The 22,624-nt window shown below is 47.4% G+C and overlaps 1 protein-coding gene across 1 annotated transcript in view; it reads right to left on the bottom strand.

The window, feature by feature from the left end:
- Window positions 1–22,624, bottom strand: part of SVIP (small VCP interacting protein) — a 79,523-nt gene that overhangs the window by 8,389 nt on the left and 48,510 nt on the right. The gene's annotated exons all lie outside the window — the stretch shown is intronic.

The raw sequence follows: 22,624 nt of genomic DNA, 5'->3' as shown, positions 1-22,624 counted from the left end.
TGGGGGGGAAAAAAAGTAGGGGAACTGTGGGTGGAGAATCAGGGGGCGGGAATAACCGAATATTGTACCAGTGGGCGGAGTCAGGGGTGTGGCTAGAAGTAGCAAAACATACCAATTTTTTGTACATTTAGCATTTCACTGACCAGTTACAGCTTATAACGTCATTTAATTCAAACAATGGATAAACATGTGTATTTGAGGTTTAATTAAGGAAAAAAGCAAACACTCATAGGGAATACAGGTTTATGTAAAGCGTGCAAAATATAAGCAGGAACAACATGTTACCTTAATGCCTTTACTCTCATTGTTCAGAAATCCATGACTATTTTTTGTTTCAAACATTGAGGACATGAATACAGGGCTCCTCCTGCACACATGTATTAAGGAGAGCTCAGAGAAGAAAGGGACTCTTCAGGAGAATCTAGACTCAAGGAAACCCACAAAGGCTCCTTCATATTCATGTCATCCAGCCAGCTGCTCAATCATAATATAGCAAAAAGAACAACTGGTGGATAGAATGCAGAATAATGTCATACATTTACCCCAGTACAGAGATCTGGGCCTAAATCCATAGCTTTTTGCTCACCATGCCATTCCAGTTTGGACCCAGCCATATGCAAATCAGTCTTGATGCTGCGCCCAATGGGAACAGTCCAGCCCGAACTGCCAAGCCAGGTCCTCCCTGGACGGGAAACAAGCATCCTAGGACCCGTTTTGGGCTTTCAGCCCTCATCAGCCAGGATAGCTTGATTCCAGTGGCATGGAGAGCACAGGACCCGCGTCTGGGCATACCAGTCCCACTCAGCGTGACAAAAGCAAAAAGAACAACTGATGGGCAGAATGTAGAACAATATCATACATTCACCCCAGTACAGAGATCTGTGCCTAAATCCATTGTTTTTTTGCTCACCATGCCAATCCAGTTTCCTCTTCTGCCCCATCACTTCTCCTGCCCCGTCCCTCCTCCTGCCCCGTCCCTTCTCCTGCCCCATCCCTTCTCCTACCCCGTCCCTTCTCCTGCCCCGTCCCTTCTCCTGCCCCGTCCCTTCTCCTGCCCAGTCCCTTCTCCTGCCCCGTCCCTTCTCCTGCCCCGTCCCTTCTCCTGCCCTGTCCCTTCTCCTGCACCCTCAACACTCCTGCCCGGTCACCACTCCTGCCCGGTCACCACTCCTGCTCGGTCACCACTCCTGCCCGGTCACCTCTCCTGCCCGGTCACCTCTCCTGCCCGGTCACCTCTCCTGCCCGGTCACCTATCCTTTCCTGTTGCCTCTTCTGGCCCGTCACTGCTCCTGGCCAGTCACTGCTCCTGTCCCGTCACTGCCCCTACCCCATCACTATTCCTGCCCCATCACCGCTCCTGCCCGTTCACCACTCCTGCCCGATCACTGCTCCTGCCCGATCACCGCTCCTGCCCCTTCACTTCTCCTGCCCTGTTCACTACTCCTGCCCTGTTCACTACTCCTGCCCTGTTCACTACTCCCATCTGTTCACTGCCCCTGTCCGTTCACTGCTCCTGCCCGGTTACCGCTCCTGCTCATGACTAATCACCGCTCCTGCCCCGTCACTACTCCTGCCCCGTAACCTCTCCTTTCCTGTCGTCTCTCCTGTCCCGTCACTGCTCTTGCCCAGTCACCGCTCCTGCCCAGTCAATTCTCCTGCCCCTTAACTTCTCCTGCCCCGTCACATTCTCCTGCCCCGTCACATTCTCCTGCCCCGTCACATTCTCCTGCCCCGTCACATTCTCCTGCTCAGTCACATTCTCCTGCCCTGTCACTTCTCCTGCCCTGTCACTTCTCCTGCCCTGTCACTTCTCCTGCCCTGTCACTTCTCCTGCCCTGTCACTTCTCCTGCCCGGTCACCTCTCTTGCCCCATCACCTCTCCTTTCCTGTCACCTCTTCGGTCCCGTCACTGCTCCTGCCCAGTTCACTCTGTGTAGAATATTGACAAATTACACAAGGGGGCAAGTTCCCCACAGTACTCTGTCTGGGGAAAGCTCCTCTGTTATGCCCTCCTCTTTCTTGAGCTCGCCCATGTGCTTTTCCCCATTGCTTCCGCACAAGCGGCCTCCGTGTTGCTTTCCACCAATCCTTGAATTGCTTTTTCTCCTTCCTTTCCACTCTTGCTTTTGTGTCCACTTCAGCTCTCTCCATCTGTTGCTCCTGCGTCCCTACTGTCTTGCTGCGGTGGCCCCCACCCTCCCATTCACTTACAAAAAAACACACCTTTGTACATTCATTTTTTTAGTTACCTGGTTCAACTTGGATCAGTATTAAAAAGGTTTTTAAAGCAACACGTAATTTTGTAGGGGCTTACATGTATGGTGCGTGCGCCTATAAATATACACAGGTGGCCATGTCGAAGGCTTTCGTATTATTATTTTTTTACTTTAGCAACCCTGCATTGAATCACTGACGCTGTGAAGCGTTGCTGAAAACCATTGCCATTTATAATGGCTCACACAGGCGAGACCAAACGGCTTTGTCTGGCACATGATATGCAAAAAGGCAGGCAGCGGGCGGGCTCATTGTCATTCCAAAGGGGATAATCAGCCTCAATCGGAATGACATTGGGCCTGCCCACAGTCTGTGAGAGCTCAGGGAGGGGCTGCTGCAGCCTCTGGAGCTCAACAGAGAAGTGCGAGCCACCCCTGGGTCACCACACAAGCTGAATGAAAAAGTTATTGTTTTATTAAAGTACAACCATTCTTGCCATCCCGGGATGCTTCTTTGAAAGAAAGAAGTAGGGGAACGGACTGAAATATTTTTTTAGTAGGGGCACCACGTGCCCTTCCATCCCCGCCCACTTCTACCAGTGGCCGGAACTCCTCTATTCCTGAGAAGTGAGCAGTGTGAGCACATCACATCTATATGCAGTGTGTCACAGTAGTCCGGAAAAAACGGACCACCTGTGCCAGGGCACAAAACAGAGCCCGATAGAGACCCGTTTCGAGGCCCCTTTAAAAAACTGCCGGTGCTCAGCACCGGTGAGAGCCGGCCTACTTAAAGCCCTGGGCAGCAGCATGGATGCTCTTCCCTTACAGTATTGTGCAGCATTCCTGGTCTTTATTTTAACAAAACATTTAATGTAATTTCTCAATTACTTCTGTTTGATATACTAGTATATATAGAGTATGGATCTTGTGACACAAGATACAATCCAACCTTGCACTCCTTTCTTTTTAATCGGTGATTAATCCACATATTCAAATTAATTCATGGTTTCATTTTTCATTTATTGGTAACGGAGATTTTTCAATTTCTTCAAATCTTTCACATGAATATTTTACTTCATATTCAACAATTCATTATTTGCCCAATGCATTTCAAGCATATAGCCCTTAATCAGGGGACTTCTTTATATCTAAAAACAGTATAATATGTCATAATTGGTACCAAACAATATCAAATCAAACATAGGTGCTGTTGATGTTACGTGCTTACTATTAGTTCTGGTGCATACATGTAGACAAGTAGATCATGTTTCGTTTCCACCTTATGACCCATGTGGTTGTCTGTCACATAATTCTAGTTGTACCTGCCTATATCAAGCGTTATCTAATATGTCCTGCTTGATACTTTCGTGTAAACGGGTTCACCTTATACCCCGTGTGATGCTAGTCTCGTATTTCTCGACATTTAATGCCCGCGGGTGTGTTACCGCCGTAATGTAAATACTAACCTTTAATCTTTGTCAGCGTTCTCTTTGTGCTGCAAAGTGAATAGACCATTATATTAGGATTTTTTTTAAAAGCGGGTGTAGCAATGCTAATTTTATATAGGAAAATGTTCGATACGCATTCTTACCTAGGGTTTGCCAGAATTCGCCCTTTCCTCGCTACCGTAGGCGTGCAACGCTCTATGTCTTACGACTCTATGATCCCTACTTTATATCCACGGTTCCGATCACGTGGGTAACAATGCAGTAAACATCGAAAACGTCTGAACTACCGTGTAGGTATAAGGGATGGACGATGTCTGTTCTTCTTTTAAAAATCAAGTGTTCAAGTTACTTTATAAGGTGAGCCCGTTTACACGAAAGTATCGAGCAGGACATATTAGATAACGCTTGGTATAGGCTGGTACAACTAGAATGATGTGACAGACAACCACATGGGTCATAAAGTGGAAACGAAACATGATCTACTTGTCTACATGTATGCACTAGAACTAATAGTAAGCACGTAACATCAACAGCACCTATGTTTGATTTGATATTGTTTGGTACAAATTATGACATATTATACTGTTTTCAGATATAAAGAAGTCCCCTGATGAAGGGCTATATGCTTGAAATGCATTGGGCAAATAATGAATTGTTGAATATGAAGTAAAATATTCATGTGAAAGATTTGAAGAAATTGAAAAATCTTCGTTACCAATAAATGAAAAATAAAACCATGAATTAATTTGAATATGTGGATTAATCACCGATGAAAAAGAAAGGAGTGCAAGGTTGGATTGTATCTTGTGTCACAGGATCCATACTCGATATTTACTATTTCATCAATCCAGCAGCTCAGTAGGATTGCCTTCCTATGCACCACCGAAGTAGAGGAAAACTTATATAATCAAAACTAACTGACTATACACTTTGAGTGCGGAACCAAACTCCAATTGGTTAGAATGATATACTAGTATAACATGGGTTCAATGGATGCGGGACTCATTGAAATTATCATGATAATGCAAACTGATAATATGTCAAAACTGAATTAAAAAGGTTTGATTTGGTCAGGACCATGAGCTAAAGTACTGTTCTGGCATCAACGCTCCTTAATATACTCGTGAGCGCTAGAAGTGAGATCATGGCAAGGTGAATAATCTCACCGTGTCCAGTCAGGCTTAACGCTAATGATTCGGGCTTAAATGCATGTGGCTGTAAAGGTTTTGAGATGCCTCTTGGCAGCCCTCACACCATGCTACCCAATAAAATAACCAATCATAAATCAGATGAAATGAAAGGTGATAGGAAAATTTCACAGACTAATTTCCACAACTACCAATACAAGTAGAGAATGTTGTTACCTTACATTATATAAGTCTCAATGTACGAACCCATCAGGGAAAATTAAAGTACTGTTACTTTGTAGCTAATTATATATTTCCACCCTTCTATACATCAAGCACTCTGTTTCCCCAAACTGAATGTTTTGCTATGCATATTGTTATAGATGTCTTTTGAATCTAACTAAATATGTTTGATCAAGAACTGGTTAGTAAACCTTCAAGTGAACATTATGTGTCTTGGTTGCTTTCCCTAAAATATGTGTAATCAGTGAGCCAATTAAGGAACACGTCCATTGTTCATCTACATTAAAACCATGTACCCAGCAGTCAATTGCCATTTACAGAGTTATTTGCTGGAAAAATCTAAAAGTTTTGTAGATATAAACTTTCGAGGGAGTTTGGAGTTGATTAACTTTGTTTTTGCAGAAAATAAGAGTTCAATATTATTGTCTATTTCAAGCCCAATTTCTTGTTTAATTTGATATTTATAATCATTGACATGAAGTGCGTCGAGAAACTTGAACGTCTCCGAAATCTAATATTTATATGTTATTAATAAAATCAAAGAACATTTAATAGCTCAACATAAACTCTCATTATACCATTTGTTTAGCGTAATCTACTGTTTTAGCATTTTAGATCATCTAACTCAACTATTTTTGCCTTATATTGAAATCACTCTCACCTTCCAAATCCTTTCCTATGGCACTATGTCTTGATAAATGGGGGTCTGTGGTTTTAGTATGCGACCCTTTAATTTCAGTGAAATATTGTAATTTGTTTAGAGTGAATTAATGATTTAGATTTAAACTCAATTATTCCTTCAATAATTTGCTGCACACAATGGCGTTTCAAAAATAAGGCCCGCTACACAGCGACCTCAAGCAACAGTATCAATGTGGTTTCACACTGCCATCACGACCACCAAATATTAACCCATTGGCAGGTTCAGTGGGAGCAGAAGTTTACTTTTATCTACAGTGTTAAAAAGCCTTTCACTTTTCTAGCATACCTCCCTGTTCCATGCACATAACTGGAAAGTCTGGGGTCACTGGTCTTCAATGAATCCATTCGAAAAGAAAATTATCATCGTTTAAAGTATATATACACTCGCAAGTGTCAAATCATCCCTCAGTGAGCCATGATGCCCTCCCGCAAGAAATTTAAAAAAAACATTGCTATCTGTGGAGCTGCACACATAGACATATATGACTCACGCCAAGCTGCTTTTTGTGTGTAATTGTTTTAAATCCTCTTTATTGGTTTACAATACATTGGTTAAAAAAACGAATAATCCTGTTTAAAACAGATTAGATGATGTAATGAAAAAACAAGCATTATGTTTGAGTAGAATGCATAATTTCGATCTCCTGCTATATGGACTTTTCTTCTTCTTTAAAGTTTACATATATGCCCATGGTTTTCTATCTGCTATACTAGAAACATTTAGATACCACCAGTGTATATGCCATTCTTGTATCCAATTACATGAAACAAACAACAACAAAACTAAGCAGTAGTGAACTTTGGTCCATGCTATAAATCATGCACTGCAGTATGTAGAAGGAGTTAGTGATTCAGTGCCTACCTGTGGTAATTGCTACACTGGTTGAGGTCGCTGGTCTATGTTAAGTCTATATTCACACTTGATCTTGTGAGCTTTTCACGGTTTTGTCCAAACTGGAGAAAAGACTGCCACTCTCACAAAACAACTCTTCCACCACAGATTTCATGCTAGAATACATTATAGAATTGTCCCCAATTATCACAGACTGCTACCTGACTGCTCATTGCAACTGAGCTACCAAGCAATATAGGTCAAATAAATTCGAGTGCAACAACCCTGGTCTGCATCGTCAGGACTTTCAACCTAGCCATTAATACCTGTGGTCTACCTCGCACACAGACTGGGACCCTAAGGATATTAACCAGTTCTCTGAATATTTTCTTATGCATCAATAGTGGGAGATAAGCAAAGTAATAGAGGACACAGGGAAGCATCATTATCTTATGGCAATGTACACGATTACTGACCGGCAACGTTTACCATAGAGAGCACCAAATTGGTCTACTAGGAAGTATGAATTTGGGTGGTAGAGTTTGTATCCCTACCAGAATGTATCCAGCTCCTAATTACCCAAGTCAATTTCTTCCTCGAGTAGTTGATGGCTGGTGGGCAATAAGCTACTCTTTGTCCAGTTAACACATCTAGCCCACGCACCATTTCAAATTCCTTCAGGGTCCTAGATATTTTCCCCAGGTCTGTTCCTTTGTCCCAAATAAATAACATCATATCATCCGCATAAAGCAATACCGACAGCTATATGCTTCCTAGTAAAATCCCCCCTAGTCTTCCTACTGCCATCAACATAGCCACAGTGGGCTCTACTGCCAGGGAAAACAACTGTGGGGACAAACAGCATCGAAGCCAGATCTCACTGTATATCATGTAGGAGGCTGAGATAATCCGGTCTATGTGTACCAAAGCGGCAAGTCTAGAATATATCACGGCAATCCACTTGGTCGAAACCTTCCCAATGCAAAATGTCAGGTACAAAGCCATGACCGCAGAGCCCAACCATTTGATACCCCCTCCCCCTAAAAATACTTCACACAGTCGTCTTATGTTTAAGAAGTAGGAACAGCCTGAAAAAAGCCATCTTGGTATATAAGCACCACAGCAGGCAAGTGCAACAATAACCGTTTGACTAGCATCTTTATCAGAATTTTTGAGGGATATATATAAATATTCCAACCAAGTTCTGGCGAGAAATCAATGCCGCTTACAATGGCGGGCCGCAGCGGGGTCTCCGACCCCAATAAATCCACGCACAACAGATGTCGTCTCATCAATATACAGACAACACGCCTTTGCCCATTTGTTGCTTCAAAGTGATGTCTTATTTCATGGAAAAGTCAGGGGTCTGGAGGAATCTCCTGAAGGTTAGGAGGTCTTCGGTCTGCCGCAGGTGGGTGGGGAGGGTGTTCCATGTCTTGGCGGCGAGGTGGGAGTATGATCTGCCGCTGACGGTCACTCTTCGGATGCGGTGGCGAGAGCGTGGTCTACGGAGCAGAGCTGGCGGGTGGGCGTGTAGAGGCTGAGTCGGCTGTTGAGGTACGCTGGTCCGGTGTCGTGGAGTGCCTTGTGTGCGTGGGTGAGGAATTTGAAGGTTATCCTTTTGTTGATGGGGAGCCTGTGCAGGTCTCTCAGGTGGGGTTTGATGTGGCTGCGGCGAGGGATGTCGAGGATCAGGCGTGCGGAGGTGTTCTGGATGCGTTGGAGCAGTTTCAGGAGTTTGGCCGGGGCTCCTGCGTAGAGTGCGTTGCCGTAGTCCAGTCTACTGCTGACGAGGGGATGGGTGACCGTCCTTCTGGTTTCGGTGGGGTTCCACTTGAAGATCCTGCGGAGCATCCGGAGGGTGTTGAAGCAGGAGTAGGAGGAGACGGCGTTGACCTGCTTCATCATGGAGAGGGTGGAGTCGAGGATGACCCCTAGGTTGCGTGCGTGGTAGGTGGGTGTAGTGGGTGCTCCTAGTGCAGTCGGCCACCAGGAGTCGTCCCAGGCCGAGGGGGTGGGTCCAAGGATGAGGACCTCCGTCTTGTCTGAGTTTAGCTTCAGTCGGCTGTTTCTCATCCAGTCGGCGACGGCCTTCATTCCTTCGTGGAGGTTGGTTTTGGCAGTGTGGGGGTCTTTGGTGAGGGAGAGGATCAGCTGGATGTCGTCGGCATAGGAGATGATGTTGAGGTCGTGCCGTCGTGCGATGTGGGCGAGTGGTGCCATGTAGACGTTGAACAATGTTGCGCTCAGGGATGAGCCTTGGGGTATGCAGCAGATGATCTCGGTGGCTTCGGAGCGGAAGGGAGGGAGGCGGATGCTCTGAGTTCTGCCGGAGAAGAAGGAGGTGGTCCATTCCAGGGCCTTCTCTTGGATTCCGGCGTCGTGGAGGCGTGTTCTTAGTGTGTGGTGGCAGACCATGTCGAAGGCGGCTCACAGGTCCAGGAGGATGAGGGCCGCAGTTTCTCCGTTGTCCAGCAGGGTCCTGATGTAATCGGTGGCGGCGATGAGGGCAGTTTCGGTGCTGTGGTTTCTGTGGAACCCGGACTGGGACGGGTCCAGGATGCTGTTCTCCTCGAGGAAGCTGGTCAGTTGTGTGTTGTCAGCTTTTACGATGACCTTCACCGGGAACGGGAGCAGGGAGATGGGTCGGAAGTTCTTGAGGTCCTTGGGGTCTGCCTTGGGTTTCTTGAGTAAGGCGTTGATCTCTGCGTGCTTCCAGCTGTCCGGGAACGTCGCTGTCTCGTAGGAGAGGTTGCTGGTTTTCCGGAGATAGGGTGCGATGGTGCTTCTGGCTTTGTTGAAGGTGTGGTGTGGGCAGGGGTCTTCCGGGGATCCGGAGTGGATGATGCTCATAAACTTGATGGTGTCGTCGTCGATGTTGGTCCAGGTGGACAGGCGGTTGTTGGTTGTGGGGGAGGGGGTCTCTGCGGTTGCCGGGGTGGTGACGGCGTCGAAGCTGTTGTGTATGTCTGCGATCTTGCGATGGAAGAAGGTGGCCAGCGAGTCGGCCAGGTCTTGTGACAGTGGGATGTTGTTGGTGAACCAGCTGGCTCTCTTGCTGGTGTGGTGGTGGTGGGCTTCTGAAGAGGGGCGAGGATGTTGGCGCAGTCATCGATCTATTGCCTGAGGCTGCGGGCAACGGCGTTGGTTGGGTCTGCGGGTGGGCTCGGGCGATGGTTAGCTGGTCCTCAGTGAACTTGCTCCAGCGGCGGCAAGGCATCTGCTGGGTGCGGTGGTGTGTTGTGGGTTTCCAGAAGGTAAAGTGGATGCAGCGGTGGTCAGTCCAGTGGAGTTTGGTGGTGCGTTGAAGAAGACGTGGGGGCTTGCTGAGAAGATGTGGTAGAGCGCTTGGCTGGCGAAATGGGTGGGTGTTGTGACGAGTTGTCTGAGTGCGAGGTTGGCGATCAGGATGGTGGAATTGGTGTCGTCGTTGTTCTCGAGGTGGAAGTTCAGGTCCCCGAGGAGGATGTAGTCTGTAGAGGCGAAGGCGTGTGTGCTGATGAAGTCGGCTAAGGAGTCGCTGAACTGCGGTCGGGGTCCGAGGGGTCTGTACACAAGGGTACCCCTGAGGGTGGTGTTGGGTCGGTGTAGATCTGGAAGTGCAGGTATTCGGCAGTGCCGAGGGTGACGTCGTCTGTCGAGATTTTGAGAGTGTTTCTATGGACGATGGCAATTCCTCCTCCTACTCCTACTTTGAAGCAACGAATGGGCCAAGGCGTGTTGTCTGTATATTGATGAGACCACATTTGTTGTGCGTGGAGATATATATATATATATATATATATATATATATATTCATACAACAAAGGTTGCCCTTGAGGAGCTGCCGCTTACAGAGAGGTTACAGCGCAAATCGCCACAGGTGGCTCCGTTGACAGCATGCCCCACAGCTCTTCATAGTGCCATACGCGTTTCGAGCGTGTTAGCCGCTCTTGATCACTGGCTGGCAATGACGAAGGAAGCAGGCTCATTGAAACCATTTAATTTATTTGAATATCGAGTCCTGCCCATGTGGGCGTGGTTACAGGCATTCTGGTCGTGGTAGTCCCAAATTAATGCCATGACTCCCGGTTTCTTGTAAAACAAGTGTGCTGCTGTCTTGCGTCATTAAAATATAATTGTCCTTGTTAGGTGAGGAGCGATGATTGCACCACTGTCCGCAGCTCCAATATCAACCTGTGGCTGAGGCCCCCTCTGTTCCAAAAAGAGTCCGTGAATCACAGCTCTCGCGATCCGCATGCAGCGGCAGGACAGCTCCGCGACCGAGCCAGCCGCTCATAAATTCATACAACAAAGGTTGCCCTTGAGGAGCTGCCGCTTACAGAGAGGTTACAGCGCAAATCGCCACAGGTGGCTCCGTTGACAGCATGCCCCACAGCTCTTCATAGTGCCATACGCGTTTCGAGCGTGTTAGCCGCTCTTGATCACTGGCTGGCAATGACGAAGGAAGCAGGCTCATTGAAACCATTTAATTTATTTGAATATCGAGTCCTGCCCATGTGGGCGTGGTTACAGGCATTCTGGCCGTGGTAGTCCCAGTGGTGCAATCATCGCTCCTCACCTAACAAGGACAATTATATTTTAATGACGCAAGACAGCAGCACACTTGTTTTACAAGAAACCGGGAGTCATGGCATTAATTTGGGACTACCACGACCAGAATGCCTGTAACCACGCCCACATGGGCAGGACTCGATATTCAAATAAATTAAATGGTTTCAATGAGCCTGCTTCCTTCGTCATTCCCAGCCAGTGATCAAGAGCGGCTAACACGCTCGAAACGCGTATGGCACTATGAAGAGCTGTGGGGCATGCTGTCAACGGAGCCACCTGTGGCGATTTGCGCTGTAACCTCTCTGTAAGCGGCAGCTCCTCAAGGGCAACCTTTGTTGTATGAATTTATGAGCGGCTGGCTCGGTCACGGAGCTGTCCTGCCGCTGCATGCGGATCCCGAGAGCTGTGATTCACGGACTCTTTTTGGAACAGAGGGGGCCTCAGCCACAGGTAGATATTGGAGCTGCGGACAGTGGTGCAATCATCGCTCCTCACCTAACAAGGACAATTATATTTTAATGACGCAAGACAGCAGCACACTTGTTTTACAAGAAACCGGGAGTCATGGCATTAATTTGGGACTACCACGACCAGAATGCCTGTAACCACGCCCACATGGGCAGGACTCGATATTCAAATAAATTAAATGGTTTCAATGAGCCTGCTTCCTTCGTCATTGCCAGCCAGTGATCAAGAGCGGCTAACACGCTCGAAACGCGTATGGCACTATGAAGAGCTGTGGGGCATGCTGTCAACGGAGCCACCTGTGGCGATTTGCGCTGTAACCTCTCTGTAAGCGGCAGCTCCTCAAGGGCAACCTTTGTTGTATGAATTTATGAGCGGCTGGCTCGGTCGCGGAGCTGTCCTGCCGCTGCATGCGGATCCCGAGAGCTGTGATTCACGGACTCTTTTTGGAACAGAGGGGGCCTCAGCCACAGGTAGATATTGGAGCTGCGGACAGTGGTGCAATCATCGCTCCTCACCTAACAAGGACAATTATATTTTAATGACGCAAGACAGCAGCACACTTGTTTTACAAGAAACCGGGAGTCATGGCATTAATTTGGGACTACCACGACCAGAATGCCTGTAACCACGCCCACATGGGCAGGACTCGATATTCAAATAAATTAAATGGTTTCAATGAGCCTGCTTCCTTCGTCATTGCCAGCCAGTGATCAAGAGCGGCTAACACGCTCGAAACGCGTATGGCACTATGAAGAGCTGTGGGGCATGCTGTCAACGGAGCCACCTGTGGCGATTTGCGCTGTAACCTCTCTGTAAGCGGCAGCTCCTCAAGGGCAACCTTTGTTGTATGAATTTATGAGCGGCTGGCTCGGTCGCGGAGCTGTCCTGCCGCTGCATGCGGATCCCGAGAGCTGTGATTCACGGACTCTTTTTGGAACAGAGGGGGCCTCAGCCACAGGTAGATATTGGAGCTGCGGACAGTGGTGCAATCATCACTCCTCACCTAACAAGGACAATTATATTTTAATGACGCAAGACAGCAGCACACTTGTTTTACAAGAAACCGGGAGTCATGGCATTAATTTGGGACTACCACGACCAGAATGCCTGTAACCACGCCCACATGGGCAGGACTCGATATTCAAATAAATGAAATGGTTTCAATGAGCCTGCTTCCTTCGTCATTGCCAGCCAGTGATCAAGAGCGGCTAACACGCTCGAAACGCGTATGGCACTATGAAGAGCTGTGGGGCATGCTGTCAACGGAGCCACCTGTGGCGATTTGCGCTGTAACCTCTCTGTAAGCGGCAGCTCCTCAAGGGCAACCTTTGTTGTATGAATTTATGAGCGGCTGGCTCGGTCGCGGAGCTGTCCTGCCGCTGCATGCGGATCCCGAGAGCTGTAATTCACGGACTCTTTTTGGAACAGAGGGGGCCTCAGCCACAGGTAGATATTGGAGCTGCGGACAGTGGTGCAATCATCGCTCCTCACCTAACAAGGACAATTATATTTTAATGACGCAAGACAGCAGCACACTTGTTTTACAAGAAACCGGGAGTCATGGCATTAATTTGGGACTACCACGACCAGAATGCCTGTAACCACGCCCACATGGGCAGGACTCGATATTCAAATAAATTAAATGGTTTCAATGAGCCTGCTTCCTTCGTCATTGCCAGCCAGTGATCAAGAGCGGCTAACACGCTCGAAACGCGTATGGCACTATGAAGAGCTGTGGGGCATGCTGTCAACGGAGCCACCTGTGGCGATTTGCGCTGTAACCTCTCTGTAAGCGGCAGCTCCTCAAGGGCAACCTTTGTTGTATGAATATATATATATATATATATATATATATATATATATATATATATATATATATATATATATATATATATATATATATACATATATATATATACACACACACACACACACACACACGCACACGCACACAGCAACACAATACATCTAAGGGGAGCACTTTCGCTCCAAGCATAGCATGCCTGTACATTGAGGAAGATCAAATATGGACCAACAACCCATATTGTGAACAAATATGACTGTATAGTGATGCTTTATTGAAAATGTATTTCTAATATGACAGGGCTCAAAAGATACAGCCCAGGAGTTTCTCGTTTGGATAAACACAACAAAAAAAATTGTTCCATTTGCCGACATAATGAGCAATCAGAAACTCTGTTTCCTTGAAAGAGGTACCTTCACAACAAAGATAAATACAAAGACAACTTACAGAAACAGCTTACTACACTTCACCAGCGCACACCCATGTAAATTAAAAGAAATCTGCCAGTTGTGCAGTTTTTGTGCATTAGGCAGTACTGCTCAGATCTAAGGGTCAGATGTACGATCGTTTATTGTGGTCGCAAAGGGGCATCTGGTCCGTTTGTGACCGCAATAAACTGTGGCACAATGTACTAACCCTATTTTGCGAGTCACTAATCTATTAGTGACTCGCAAAATAGGTTAAGCAACTCGCTATTAGGAAGGGGGCATGCCAAGGGCGCCCCTTCCTAATAGCGAGTGCTATTGCCATGTATGAATGTTTTGCAACCACATTTGCGGTCGCAAAACACTTGCAGTTATGCAAACGGGAAGGGGTCTCCAGGGAACCTCTTCCCCTTTGTGAATGGGTGTGCAGACATTTTTTAAGACCAGGCAGTGGGAATCGCGAACGTTGTCTGAGATACTGTTGTACATCGGATTTTGCGACTCGCATATTGCGACTCGCAATTTGCAAGTCCCAAAATCCACTGGTCGTACTTCTGGCCCAAAGTGATTATGTATCAGAAGCAGCAACTTTGATCAGTAAATTAATATAGGGAAACTACCCCAGACACTTAGGGGAAAAAGCAGATAAAAAGAAAATATAGCTGTGGGAAAATACTACTGACAAACTGAAAAAAACAGGACCCTAACAAATTATCTGTGTGAGTACTTACACAAATGAGGTGAAATAGATCATTAACTCACCCCTTCCATGTATCACGCATCAGGTGTGATGCTAACACATTTCAGTGAGGTGGTCCGCATCACCGCATAGAAATACGAAGTCACGCATATAAGAGCCTGTGCCTATCAAGCACTGTTATTATAAAATACGAGTGTCCGTTGCGCAGGCAGCCCGTGCTGCACAGGAGAGTTATTGGGGGCTGGGCTTTGAGTGGCCCACTTGATACAATGTAAACTGTATTGAATCCCCGGCCGCGCAGTAGCGCGGCATACCTTCACCTTCGTGAGTCCATGATGGGCAGGAGATGAACTCAGAATGGCTCCAGGCTAGTCTTGATGAGCTCACAGCCGGCGCGATAATGAATCCCGCGGTCTGCTACATCATGGCGCGCTCAAACCAGCCTGTCCAACCACGGCCCGGGTGGCGGCAGGGTCACTTAAAACACCCAGGCAGACAGCGGCGGCCGGATTGAATAGTTCGTGGCCCCAGAGCACCAGGAACTGTTCAGTTGAGCCGGCCCGAGCGAGCGTGATGCGGGCGGCCGGTCACAACAGGTAGAGGCGAGCTAAGCGGCCAGCATCATGTGAAATGCAGCTGCTCTCAAACTGGCCGCAGTTGTAATTTCTTTTCAAGTAAGTGTGTGCCTGGGCCGGAGTTAGAGAGGGGCGTAAAATAAGAGTACTTGCTGGCAATAAACAGTTCCAAATTATCTGTGCTTCCGGCTTTGTATTCCAACCTCTTCCAAAAGTTAAACGTGCAGGGCTCGTTTATGAATTGTTTGTTGTGCCATCAGGCCCTGGAGATCAGAAGTGTTTGTGAATTGTTTCAAGGTGTTGTCTGTGGCGGAAGAAAGCCATCATTCTATACAAAACATAAATCGCACTTGAAATGTCTGATTTTTCCACCAAAAAGTCATGCGGTGCTGATGGCTCAGAGGATAATATTTGTCACAGAAGCGCGAGCCACGTTTTGTATGACCAGACAAATGGAAATCATGAAACCCACCACCACACGTATGGAGAGGTGAATAATGGAGTAAAATCTACGAGGATGTGTGTGTTTTTTTTAAAATAGATGTGCGCAGTTATACACTCCTCTCTCTGTTAGGTACCATTTCAATATTCAACTTTTTAATTTTTCTTTAATTTCAATTTTTTTAATAAGTTGCTGTATTAAGGTTGATCACATTTTTTTTTTACTTTCGCTCTGACTAACCCTAGCAGGACTGCCTAGGAAATGCTGTTTATTACTCACTCTGACACTTAAAGGACGATAACAATGATGCCACCCACATAAAGGTAACTTCTATGGCAGGCCAGGTACTAGAGGCCAGGTTCTGACGCTCCTGGACCGCAGCTCGCGCCGGTCTCCAGCTCCTCGAGGTAACAGCAGCTCGCGCAGCAGGGGCTTTTGGAGAAAGAGGGAAAGAGAGGGAGAGAGCTGAGAGCTGAGAGGGAAAACAGATCAAAGTGAGAGGGAGGAAGCGTGAGTGTGTGGCTAGAGACAGACATAAGCGATCAGAGGCAGAAGAGGGAGGAAAGAGACAGATAATGGATCGATGGAAAGATGGAGAGCAAAAGAAGGGTAGGAGCAGGGTTGGCTTGGACATTTTTGCCAGCCCTGCTCTGAGTGAGCTTCCAGCTCTATGCGGAGGTTCTGAAGTTTTGAAATCCATTAGGGATTTCTCAGGCTCCCCAGAGCACACAAAGAGCGACTTCAAAAACCTTTTATGGTTTGACCAAAGTAGGAGTGTCCCACCCAAAGTTCATCCATGGCTGCTCAGGCAGTGATCGAGTGAACACCGTTCCCATCTCTAGCCCTGCCCCATCGGAGTCCACGCCTCATTTCTTGGGCCGGCAAACCGAATTGCTGCGTCCAACTGTGGCTTGCAGCCTGAGCCTTCCTGCCGACAGCCAGTCTTGCACACCAAAGTCGCTGCCTGCAATGGAAAACCCAAAAGCGCAAGGCCAGAACTAGTTAGTTATGGGAGCCCAGTCTACTGCCTCTGAAGATGTCCAGGGTTTCATCAGCAGGCAATTTACATGCATGCCTGGATGATGGTAAGACAATAAGTTTATAATAAGTTGATAATAATTTGATGATCATGTGACGTGGATACATCCAGGTAGAGTCATGATGGGTCATTGACATATTGAAGGAGAGCCACTGATGAATAGGACATTAGCACACTTTGTAGCATGCTGAGTGCAGGCTCCAGGCAGAGACTCAAACTCTAAACGCTACGCTATTTTCATGTTGTGCACAGTGCAAGCTAATGCACAGACAGGTTGTAAATGCACTCCACACCGGGATTGGATACAGTTAACTCCTGGTTAATTGCAGCATCTATTCAGTCTAGGTAAACTTAGTGGCGAGTGTCACTCAAAGTCGTTGAAATGTCACTCATATTTACACAGAATTTATGAAAATGTCACACATAGCAATCTGAAACCTTGGCAGCTATGTTAACTGGAACACACTGAATAATCGTAGATATTACCTTGGAAAACCATTGTTCATCTTTAAGTGCAACACGAGTCTAAGTGACTTAAATGTCCGCATAAGACAAAAAAAGACAAATTTACATAAGGCCAGCATTCTTTGGAGTTTAGCGTAATTTAAGGGTCAATTCCCTTGTAGACAGTGTTCTGTGTGTGCCTATGACTCACACACAAATACCTTCGATCAGTATATAGCTCAGTACAAAAAAAAGTATCGAAAAAGATATGAAGTATCTTTTCATCACAATGTTGCTTCATTATTTACATTGAGAAGAAAGTGTATAAATATAGCACCGTAATGTATGGATTTTACCATTAGATGCTCCCACTGACCTGAGAGGAAAGGTAAGGTCTGTTGAAATGGCTTTTCGCTCCTAACCTTTTATTTGTGCGCTTGCTAGCTATTTTACATTAAACGTGTTAGACTTCTATAAGCGCTAGCAAACGATTTGTTTGACAGACTTTATATAGAGTGGAGAGGTGTGGCGCCGCGGCCAGGGCGACTGACGCTGGAATCTGGGGATCACGGTTCGATCCCCGGCTCCGGCGGCAGGTTAGCCCAGCACCATGTGACTCTGGGCAATAGCTTGCTTAATCTTCCCGACGGCCCCCAGCGCCTAGAGACCCTTACGGGTGATTGTGCGCTTTACAAATGTGGATTATTTATTTATTTATTATTATTTAGAGTAGCTTTGATATTACTTATGCCATTCAGAATTATGGTCCATGTACTATGGCATGGCAGAAATAAACCCTTTTGGAAAAAAAGGTTACATACATTTGGCAATTAGCGAACTAAGCAGGAAACATTAATAGGGTAATATGTTGGAGTGGTATTATTTAATGGAAACGTTGGGTGCGCTATGCAGATAGTAACTTGGTAATCCCGTGTTAGCAATCCTTAATAAACAACACTTTTTAAGCAACCTCTATCTGTTGCCCGAATGCATAGCTGCCAAGGTTTCAGATTGCCATGTGTGACATTTTCATATTTTTTATGAAATTAGGAGTGACATTTCAACAACTATGAGTGACACTTTCTCGCGAGCAAAAAACATGCAGTGAAGACTAGGGAAAATTTTAAATATCAGAAATTACAGCCATTTGAGCAACAAGAAACACCAAGAAGTTCTAGAAACTGCTGCAGAGCACCAGCAATGGAATGGCACTAACCCTAGTACGCCCCATGACCAGCTTCTGCCTAAAAAATCTGGAGAGGATGATGAAAGGATGAGAATGTCTCAAATGTGGGAGTCAGTCAGTGCCGTGCGTGCAGCGGAGGCTGAGCTCTGTGTGACATTAAGAGTAGAGACACCCGTCACACGACACCATAACAAGTTAGCCCGGCCGCCGATGTAAATACTGCATAATACACTACACACATAGACTGTCAGAGTCTCCGACTGGCAGACAGCACTGTTTGAGCACTGCAGGCTGCCTCAGACAGATGAGCGTTACTATAGATACTGTGTTGTCTTCTAAGTTCCTCAACTTCTCTACTCTCTCAGTTTGCCACGGGTGACGTGGCGGTGAGCCTGCCACCAGGAGCTCGCTGCTGAGCCGCACGGTAGGCGGGCGGGGCAGACCTCTGAGTGCTGCTGTGCAGTTTCCGGGCCTGTCACGCGCACACCACAATCTCTTGCGTGCACGACAGGCACGGAGGTTTCCAAGGACGGTAAGAAACTTATCATTAGCAAAGAAAATTATAAGAAACCATTAAAATTATGTAAGCATGAAAAGCGCTCCACTTATCTGCTGGCCAAACAATGGCGGGAGATAGGCGCAAATTAAAAAAAGTAATAAAACATAAAAATCTGAAACAGAGGCTAAAGGGCGCGGGGTGGGGGAGCTGCGCCGCAGGCCGAGGGGCGCTCTCTAGAGGGGAGTGGGCTACCGATTCCTAATTATTCCTCTGAATCGACTTCTCTCTGATACGCATGCCTCTGAAAGGTGGCCGCTAATGAAGCAGGGAGGCCTGCTTGACTTTGCAGCGCTTTCCATTGCATGGCCTCCTACCGCCGACCCCGGCTCACTCTGCGTAGGACGTGGCTGCCGGGCTGTCCAGAGCGCTCTTGGTGTGTGTGTGGTGTGAGCGTGTGTGTGTTTGGGCTGCTGGGATTTGTGTAGCAGGGACTGGGGTGAGAGAGGTGCCGGGTAATCTTACTTGTTCAAGTTTCCAAGCCTGGACTTCAGTTAAAGACGAGGCTTGGAAGGGCAAGTAACTGGACATGTTAGCACAGCTGATGGAGGCGCTCTCCCGCGGCCCGATCATGCTGCAGCCAGAGGCGAGGCATCATGCCCGCCGCGCTGCCTGGCCCTGGCATTGGTTTGAGACTCTACGTAGCGAATCTGAGTACCCCGCAGCGCCTTCTTCACGAGCCTCACTGACTTGCTTCCTGTTAACTAACAGGACGTGAGGTTTGTGCGCCAGGCACCGCACACAGCTAGTTAAAATGCAGACTTCACTTGAGAGGGCAGGCCCGGATCGTTAATTGGGCAGCAGCAGGTGTCTGAGACGTCATGATTGATGACTCTCACTAATCAGGATGGACGACGCGACAGTGCCGCGGCGGGAATCAAGAGCCAGCACTCTGCCTACACAGTTTTAGTTTTACAACAGTGTAGCACAAGCATGAAGCATTTCCATTATTTCAATTTGGGCACGCGGCACGGGCTCCGATGTCAATTACTCCTGGAGTCTGCGGGACGGGAGCGAGAGCAGTGCACTCAGCAGAGCAGCTTTGAGCCCCCCCTCACCAGCGCGCACAGATCAGAGGCACCACCACCTGAGCCAGGCAGCGCACCGTGCACTAGCACCCTGGCGTTAAGCCAGTTTCAGCGTGTCACAGAGCAGAGTGGGCAAAATGCGTGGCAATGCATTTCAGTGCGGTGACGCGGGAACACCACACTGAAATGAGTTAGCGTCACGCCTGGTGCGTTGCCAGGACTGCTAATATTGCTCTCTCAGAGGAAATCCAGATTCGAAACGGTCTTAAAGACACTCTACACCAGCAGTTCTAACCTTTTAACTTTAGTAGACACCCAAGGAATCACTAATGGAAGCCGGGGACCCCCAGCTAAGCAACTTCTTTGATTTGAAGCTCAAAACAATACAAAAAAATAGAGAAACAATGAAGTATCCAAGAAATACACAAATTGTGAAATACTTGGTATAGATTGCAAACAAAAATATGTAAAAATCAACATATTAATTTTAAAAGGAGGCGTGTAACTTTTCAAAATGCAGTTTAATTTAAAAAACAAAGCAATATGCTTTGAGTTGAGTTGAGTTGGGTTTTGTAAAGCGCGTAGCTACCCTAGGGCGTCCCAGCGCTGTCTTGACCTAAATTCCAGAGGGGAGAACAGAAGAGTTTACAGATTTATAGATTTATAGTTGTCTTCGAAAGGCCAGGTGGTTATGTTCTCTCCGCAAGACGAGTGAAGGGCGTTCCACAGTTTTGGGGCGTTGTAGGAGAACAAGCGTCCCCCGGAACAGGACCTTCTTATTCTGGGAACGCTGGCAGGGGAGAGGGAGTCTGACCTAAGTTGCTTGTTAGAGTGGTGGGGTTTGACGAGGGGTAACAGGATCGGCGGGCCTCTGCCTTGCATTATTTTGTGCGAGATGCATAAGGTCTTAAAGGTAATCCTTTCTTTGACTGGGAGCCAGTGTAGGCTTTTAAGTGCTGGTTTAGCCGAACATCTCGCTTTGGTTCCAGTTAGGAGTCTGGCCGCAGCATTCTGGGTGCATTGTAGTCTATAAATGACTGATGTCGGTGCCTCCAGGTACAGGACGTTGCCATAGTCCAGTCTGGAGTTCACCAGTCCTTGCATCAGCAGTTTCCTTGATTGGAAGGGGATTAGATGGAGGATTTTTCGCGCCATTCGAATGAGGCCAAGGCAGGTGCCCGAGGTTTTTCTGGCCTGAGTTTTGAAATTGAGGTCCTGATCCAACCAAATGCCAAGACTTTTGACTTCAGATTTGGGGATAGGAGGTAATCCCATGCAAGGCGGCCAGGAGAGGGACGGAGGGAGTTTGCGAGGGTTTCCCAGGAGAAGTATCTCGGATTTTTCACCGTTCAGTTTTAATCGAGATTCGCACATCCAGTGGAAAACGCTCTCAAGACAGTTTACCAGATTGTCTAGGCTATTGCCCGGCTGGTTGATAGAGACCACCAGCTGGGTGTCGTCGGCATACATGACTGTTTTTATTCCGAATGGGGCGGTAATGTCCTCAAGCGGGGACATGTAAACGTTAAAAAGTGTAGGGCTGAGGGAGGATCCCTGAGGAACCCCACACTGAAGAGGCAGGGCTATTGACACGGCGGTGCCATCCGACACTTGGAAGGATCTTTCTTCCAGAAAGGATTTGATCCAGGAGAGGGCGGAGTCAGCTACTCCTATCAGGCTTAGCCGGTGGATGAGGATGGCATGATCCACCGTGTCGAAGGCTGCGCTCAGGTCGAGGAGGATCACTGCCACTGATCCTCGTGCGTCCATGATGGTTCTTGCCTCTTCGACTACGGATAGCAGAGCGGTGTCAGTTCCCTGTCCCGGTCTAAACCCTGTCTGGGATTGGCGCAGGAGTTTATTAGTTTCAAGGAAATTAGAAAGTTGCTGGTTGACGATACGTTCAGCCACTTTGCTGATAGCAGGAAGAAGAGAGATGGGTCTGAAATTGGTTGGGTCCATAGGGTCAAGGTGTGGTTTCTTTAAGAGAGCCCTGACAGTGGCTTTCTTCCAATTGGCAGGGACAGAGCCCAGTCTCAAGGATGCGTTAATGAGGAGGGTGAAAGGAAGGGCGACCGTGGAGGCGACTAATTTTAGTTTGCTCATAGGAACTGGGTCTGAAGGAGCACCACTTTTTACAGATTGTAGGGTGGACAGAAATATCTCTGTGGTGATTTCGGGAAAGGTACGGAGGCGAGGCGCCTCGGGGCAGGGAGGGGGGATAACTGGGATTTGAAAGGAATTGGGGCCCGGAAGAGAGGTGAGAATTGTGTCGATTTTCAACAAGAAGAACTCTGCAAGCTGGTAGCATCTGTTGCCCGATGGGTCGGGTGTGGGTGGGGGGTCAGGAATTTTGGTAAGTAAGCGTAGGATGCAATAAGTTTCTTTCGCAGAATTGGCTGCCGCTGATATCTTTTCCTCGAAGAAGGTTGCCTGTGTTTTTTTATGCAGTTTTTATAGTGCTTGATGGCAGCTCAGTACGCGTTTTTGCTTTCCGTCGTCCAGTTTCTTCTCCAAAGGCGCTCAAGTTTTTTGCAAGTCTTCCTGAGATTTCGTAGTTCTTGTGTAAACCACGGGGATTTGGCATTTTTCTTTATACTGGGGAGGGATTTGGTTGGCAGGATTACGTCGAGGGATTGGTTGATCCACTCATGTAATTGGACATCTGCTCTGGAAGGGTCTGGGTCCAGTACTGGTATGGTGGAGGAGAGTGCTTGTGCCCAGGAGTTTATGTCCAGAGTTTTCCACGGACGGGAGGGTGCTTGGGGGGGGGGGGGGTTCTCAGGAGCCTCAGCCGAGAGTTTTAGGCTAAAGGGGACTAAGAAGGGATCTGACCAA

The sequence above is a fragment of the Lissotriton helveticus genome, chromosome 3_2, assembly GCF_964261635.1.
Source record: "Lissotriton helveticus chromosome 3_2, aLisHel1.1, whole genome shotgun sequence".
Taxonomy (NCBI): domain Eukaryota; kingdom Metazoa; phylum Chordata; class Amphibia; order Caudata; family Salamandridae; genus Lissotriton; species Lissotriton helveticus.
Note: the sequence above shows the minus strand (reverse complement) of the source record. Positions and strands in the feature narration are given on the sequence as shown.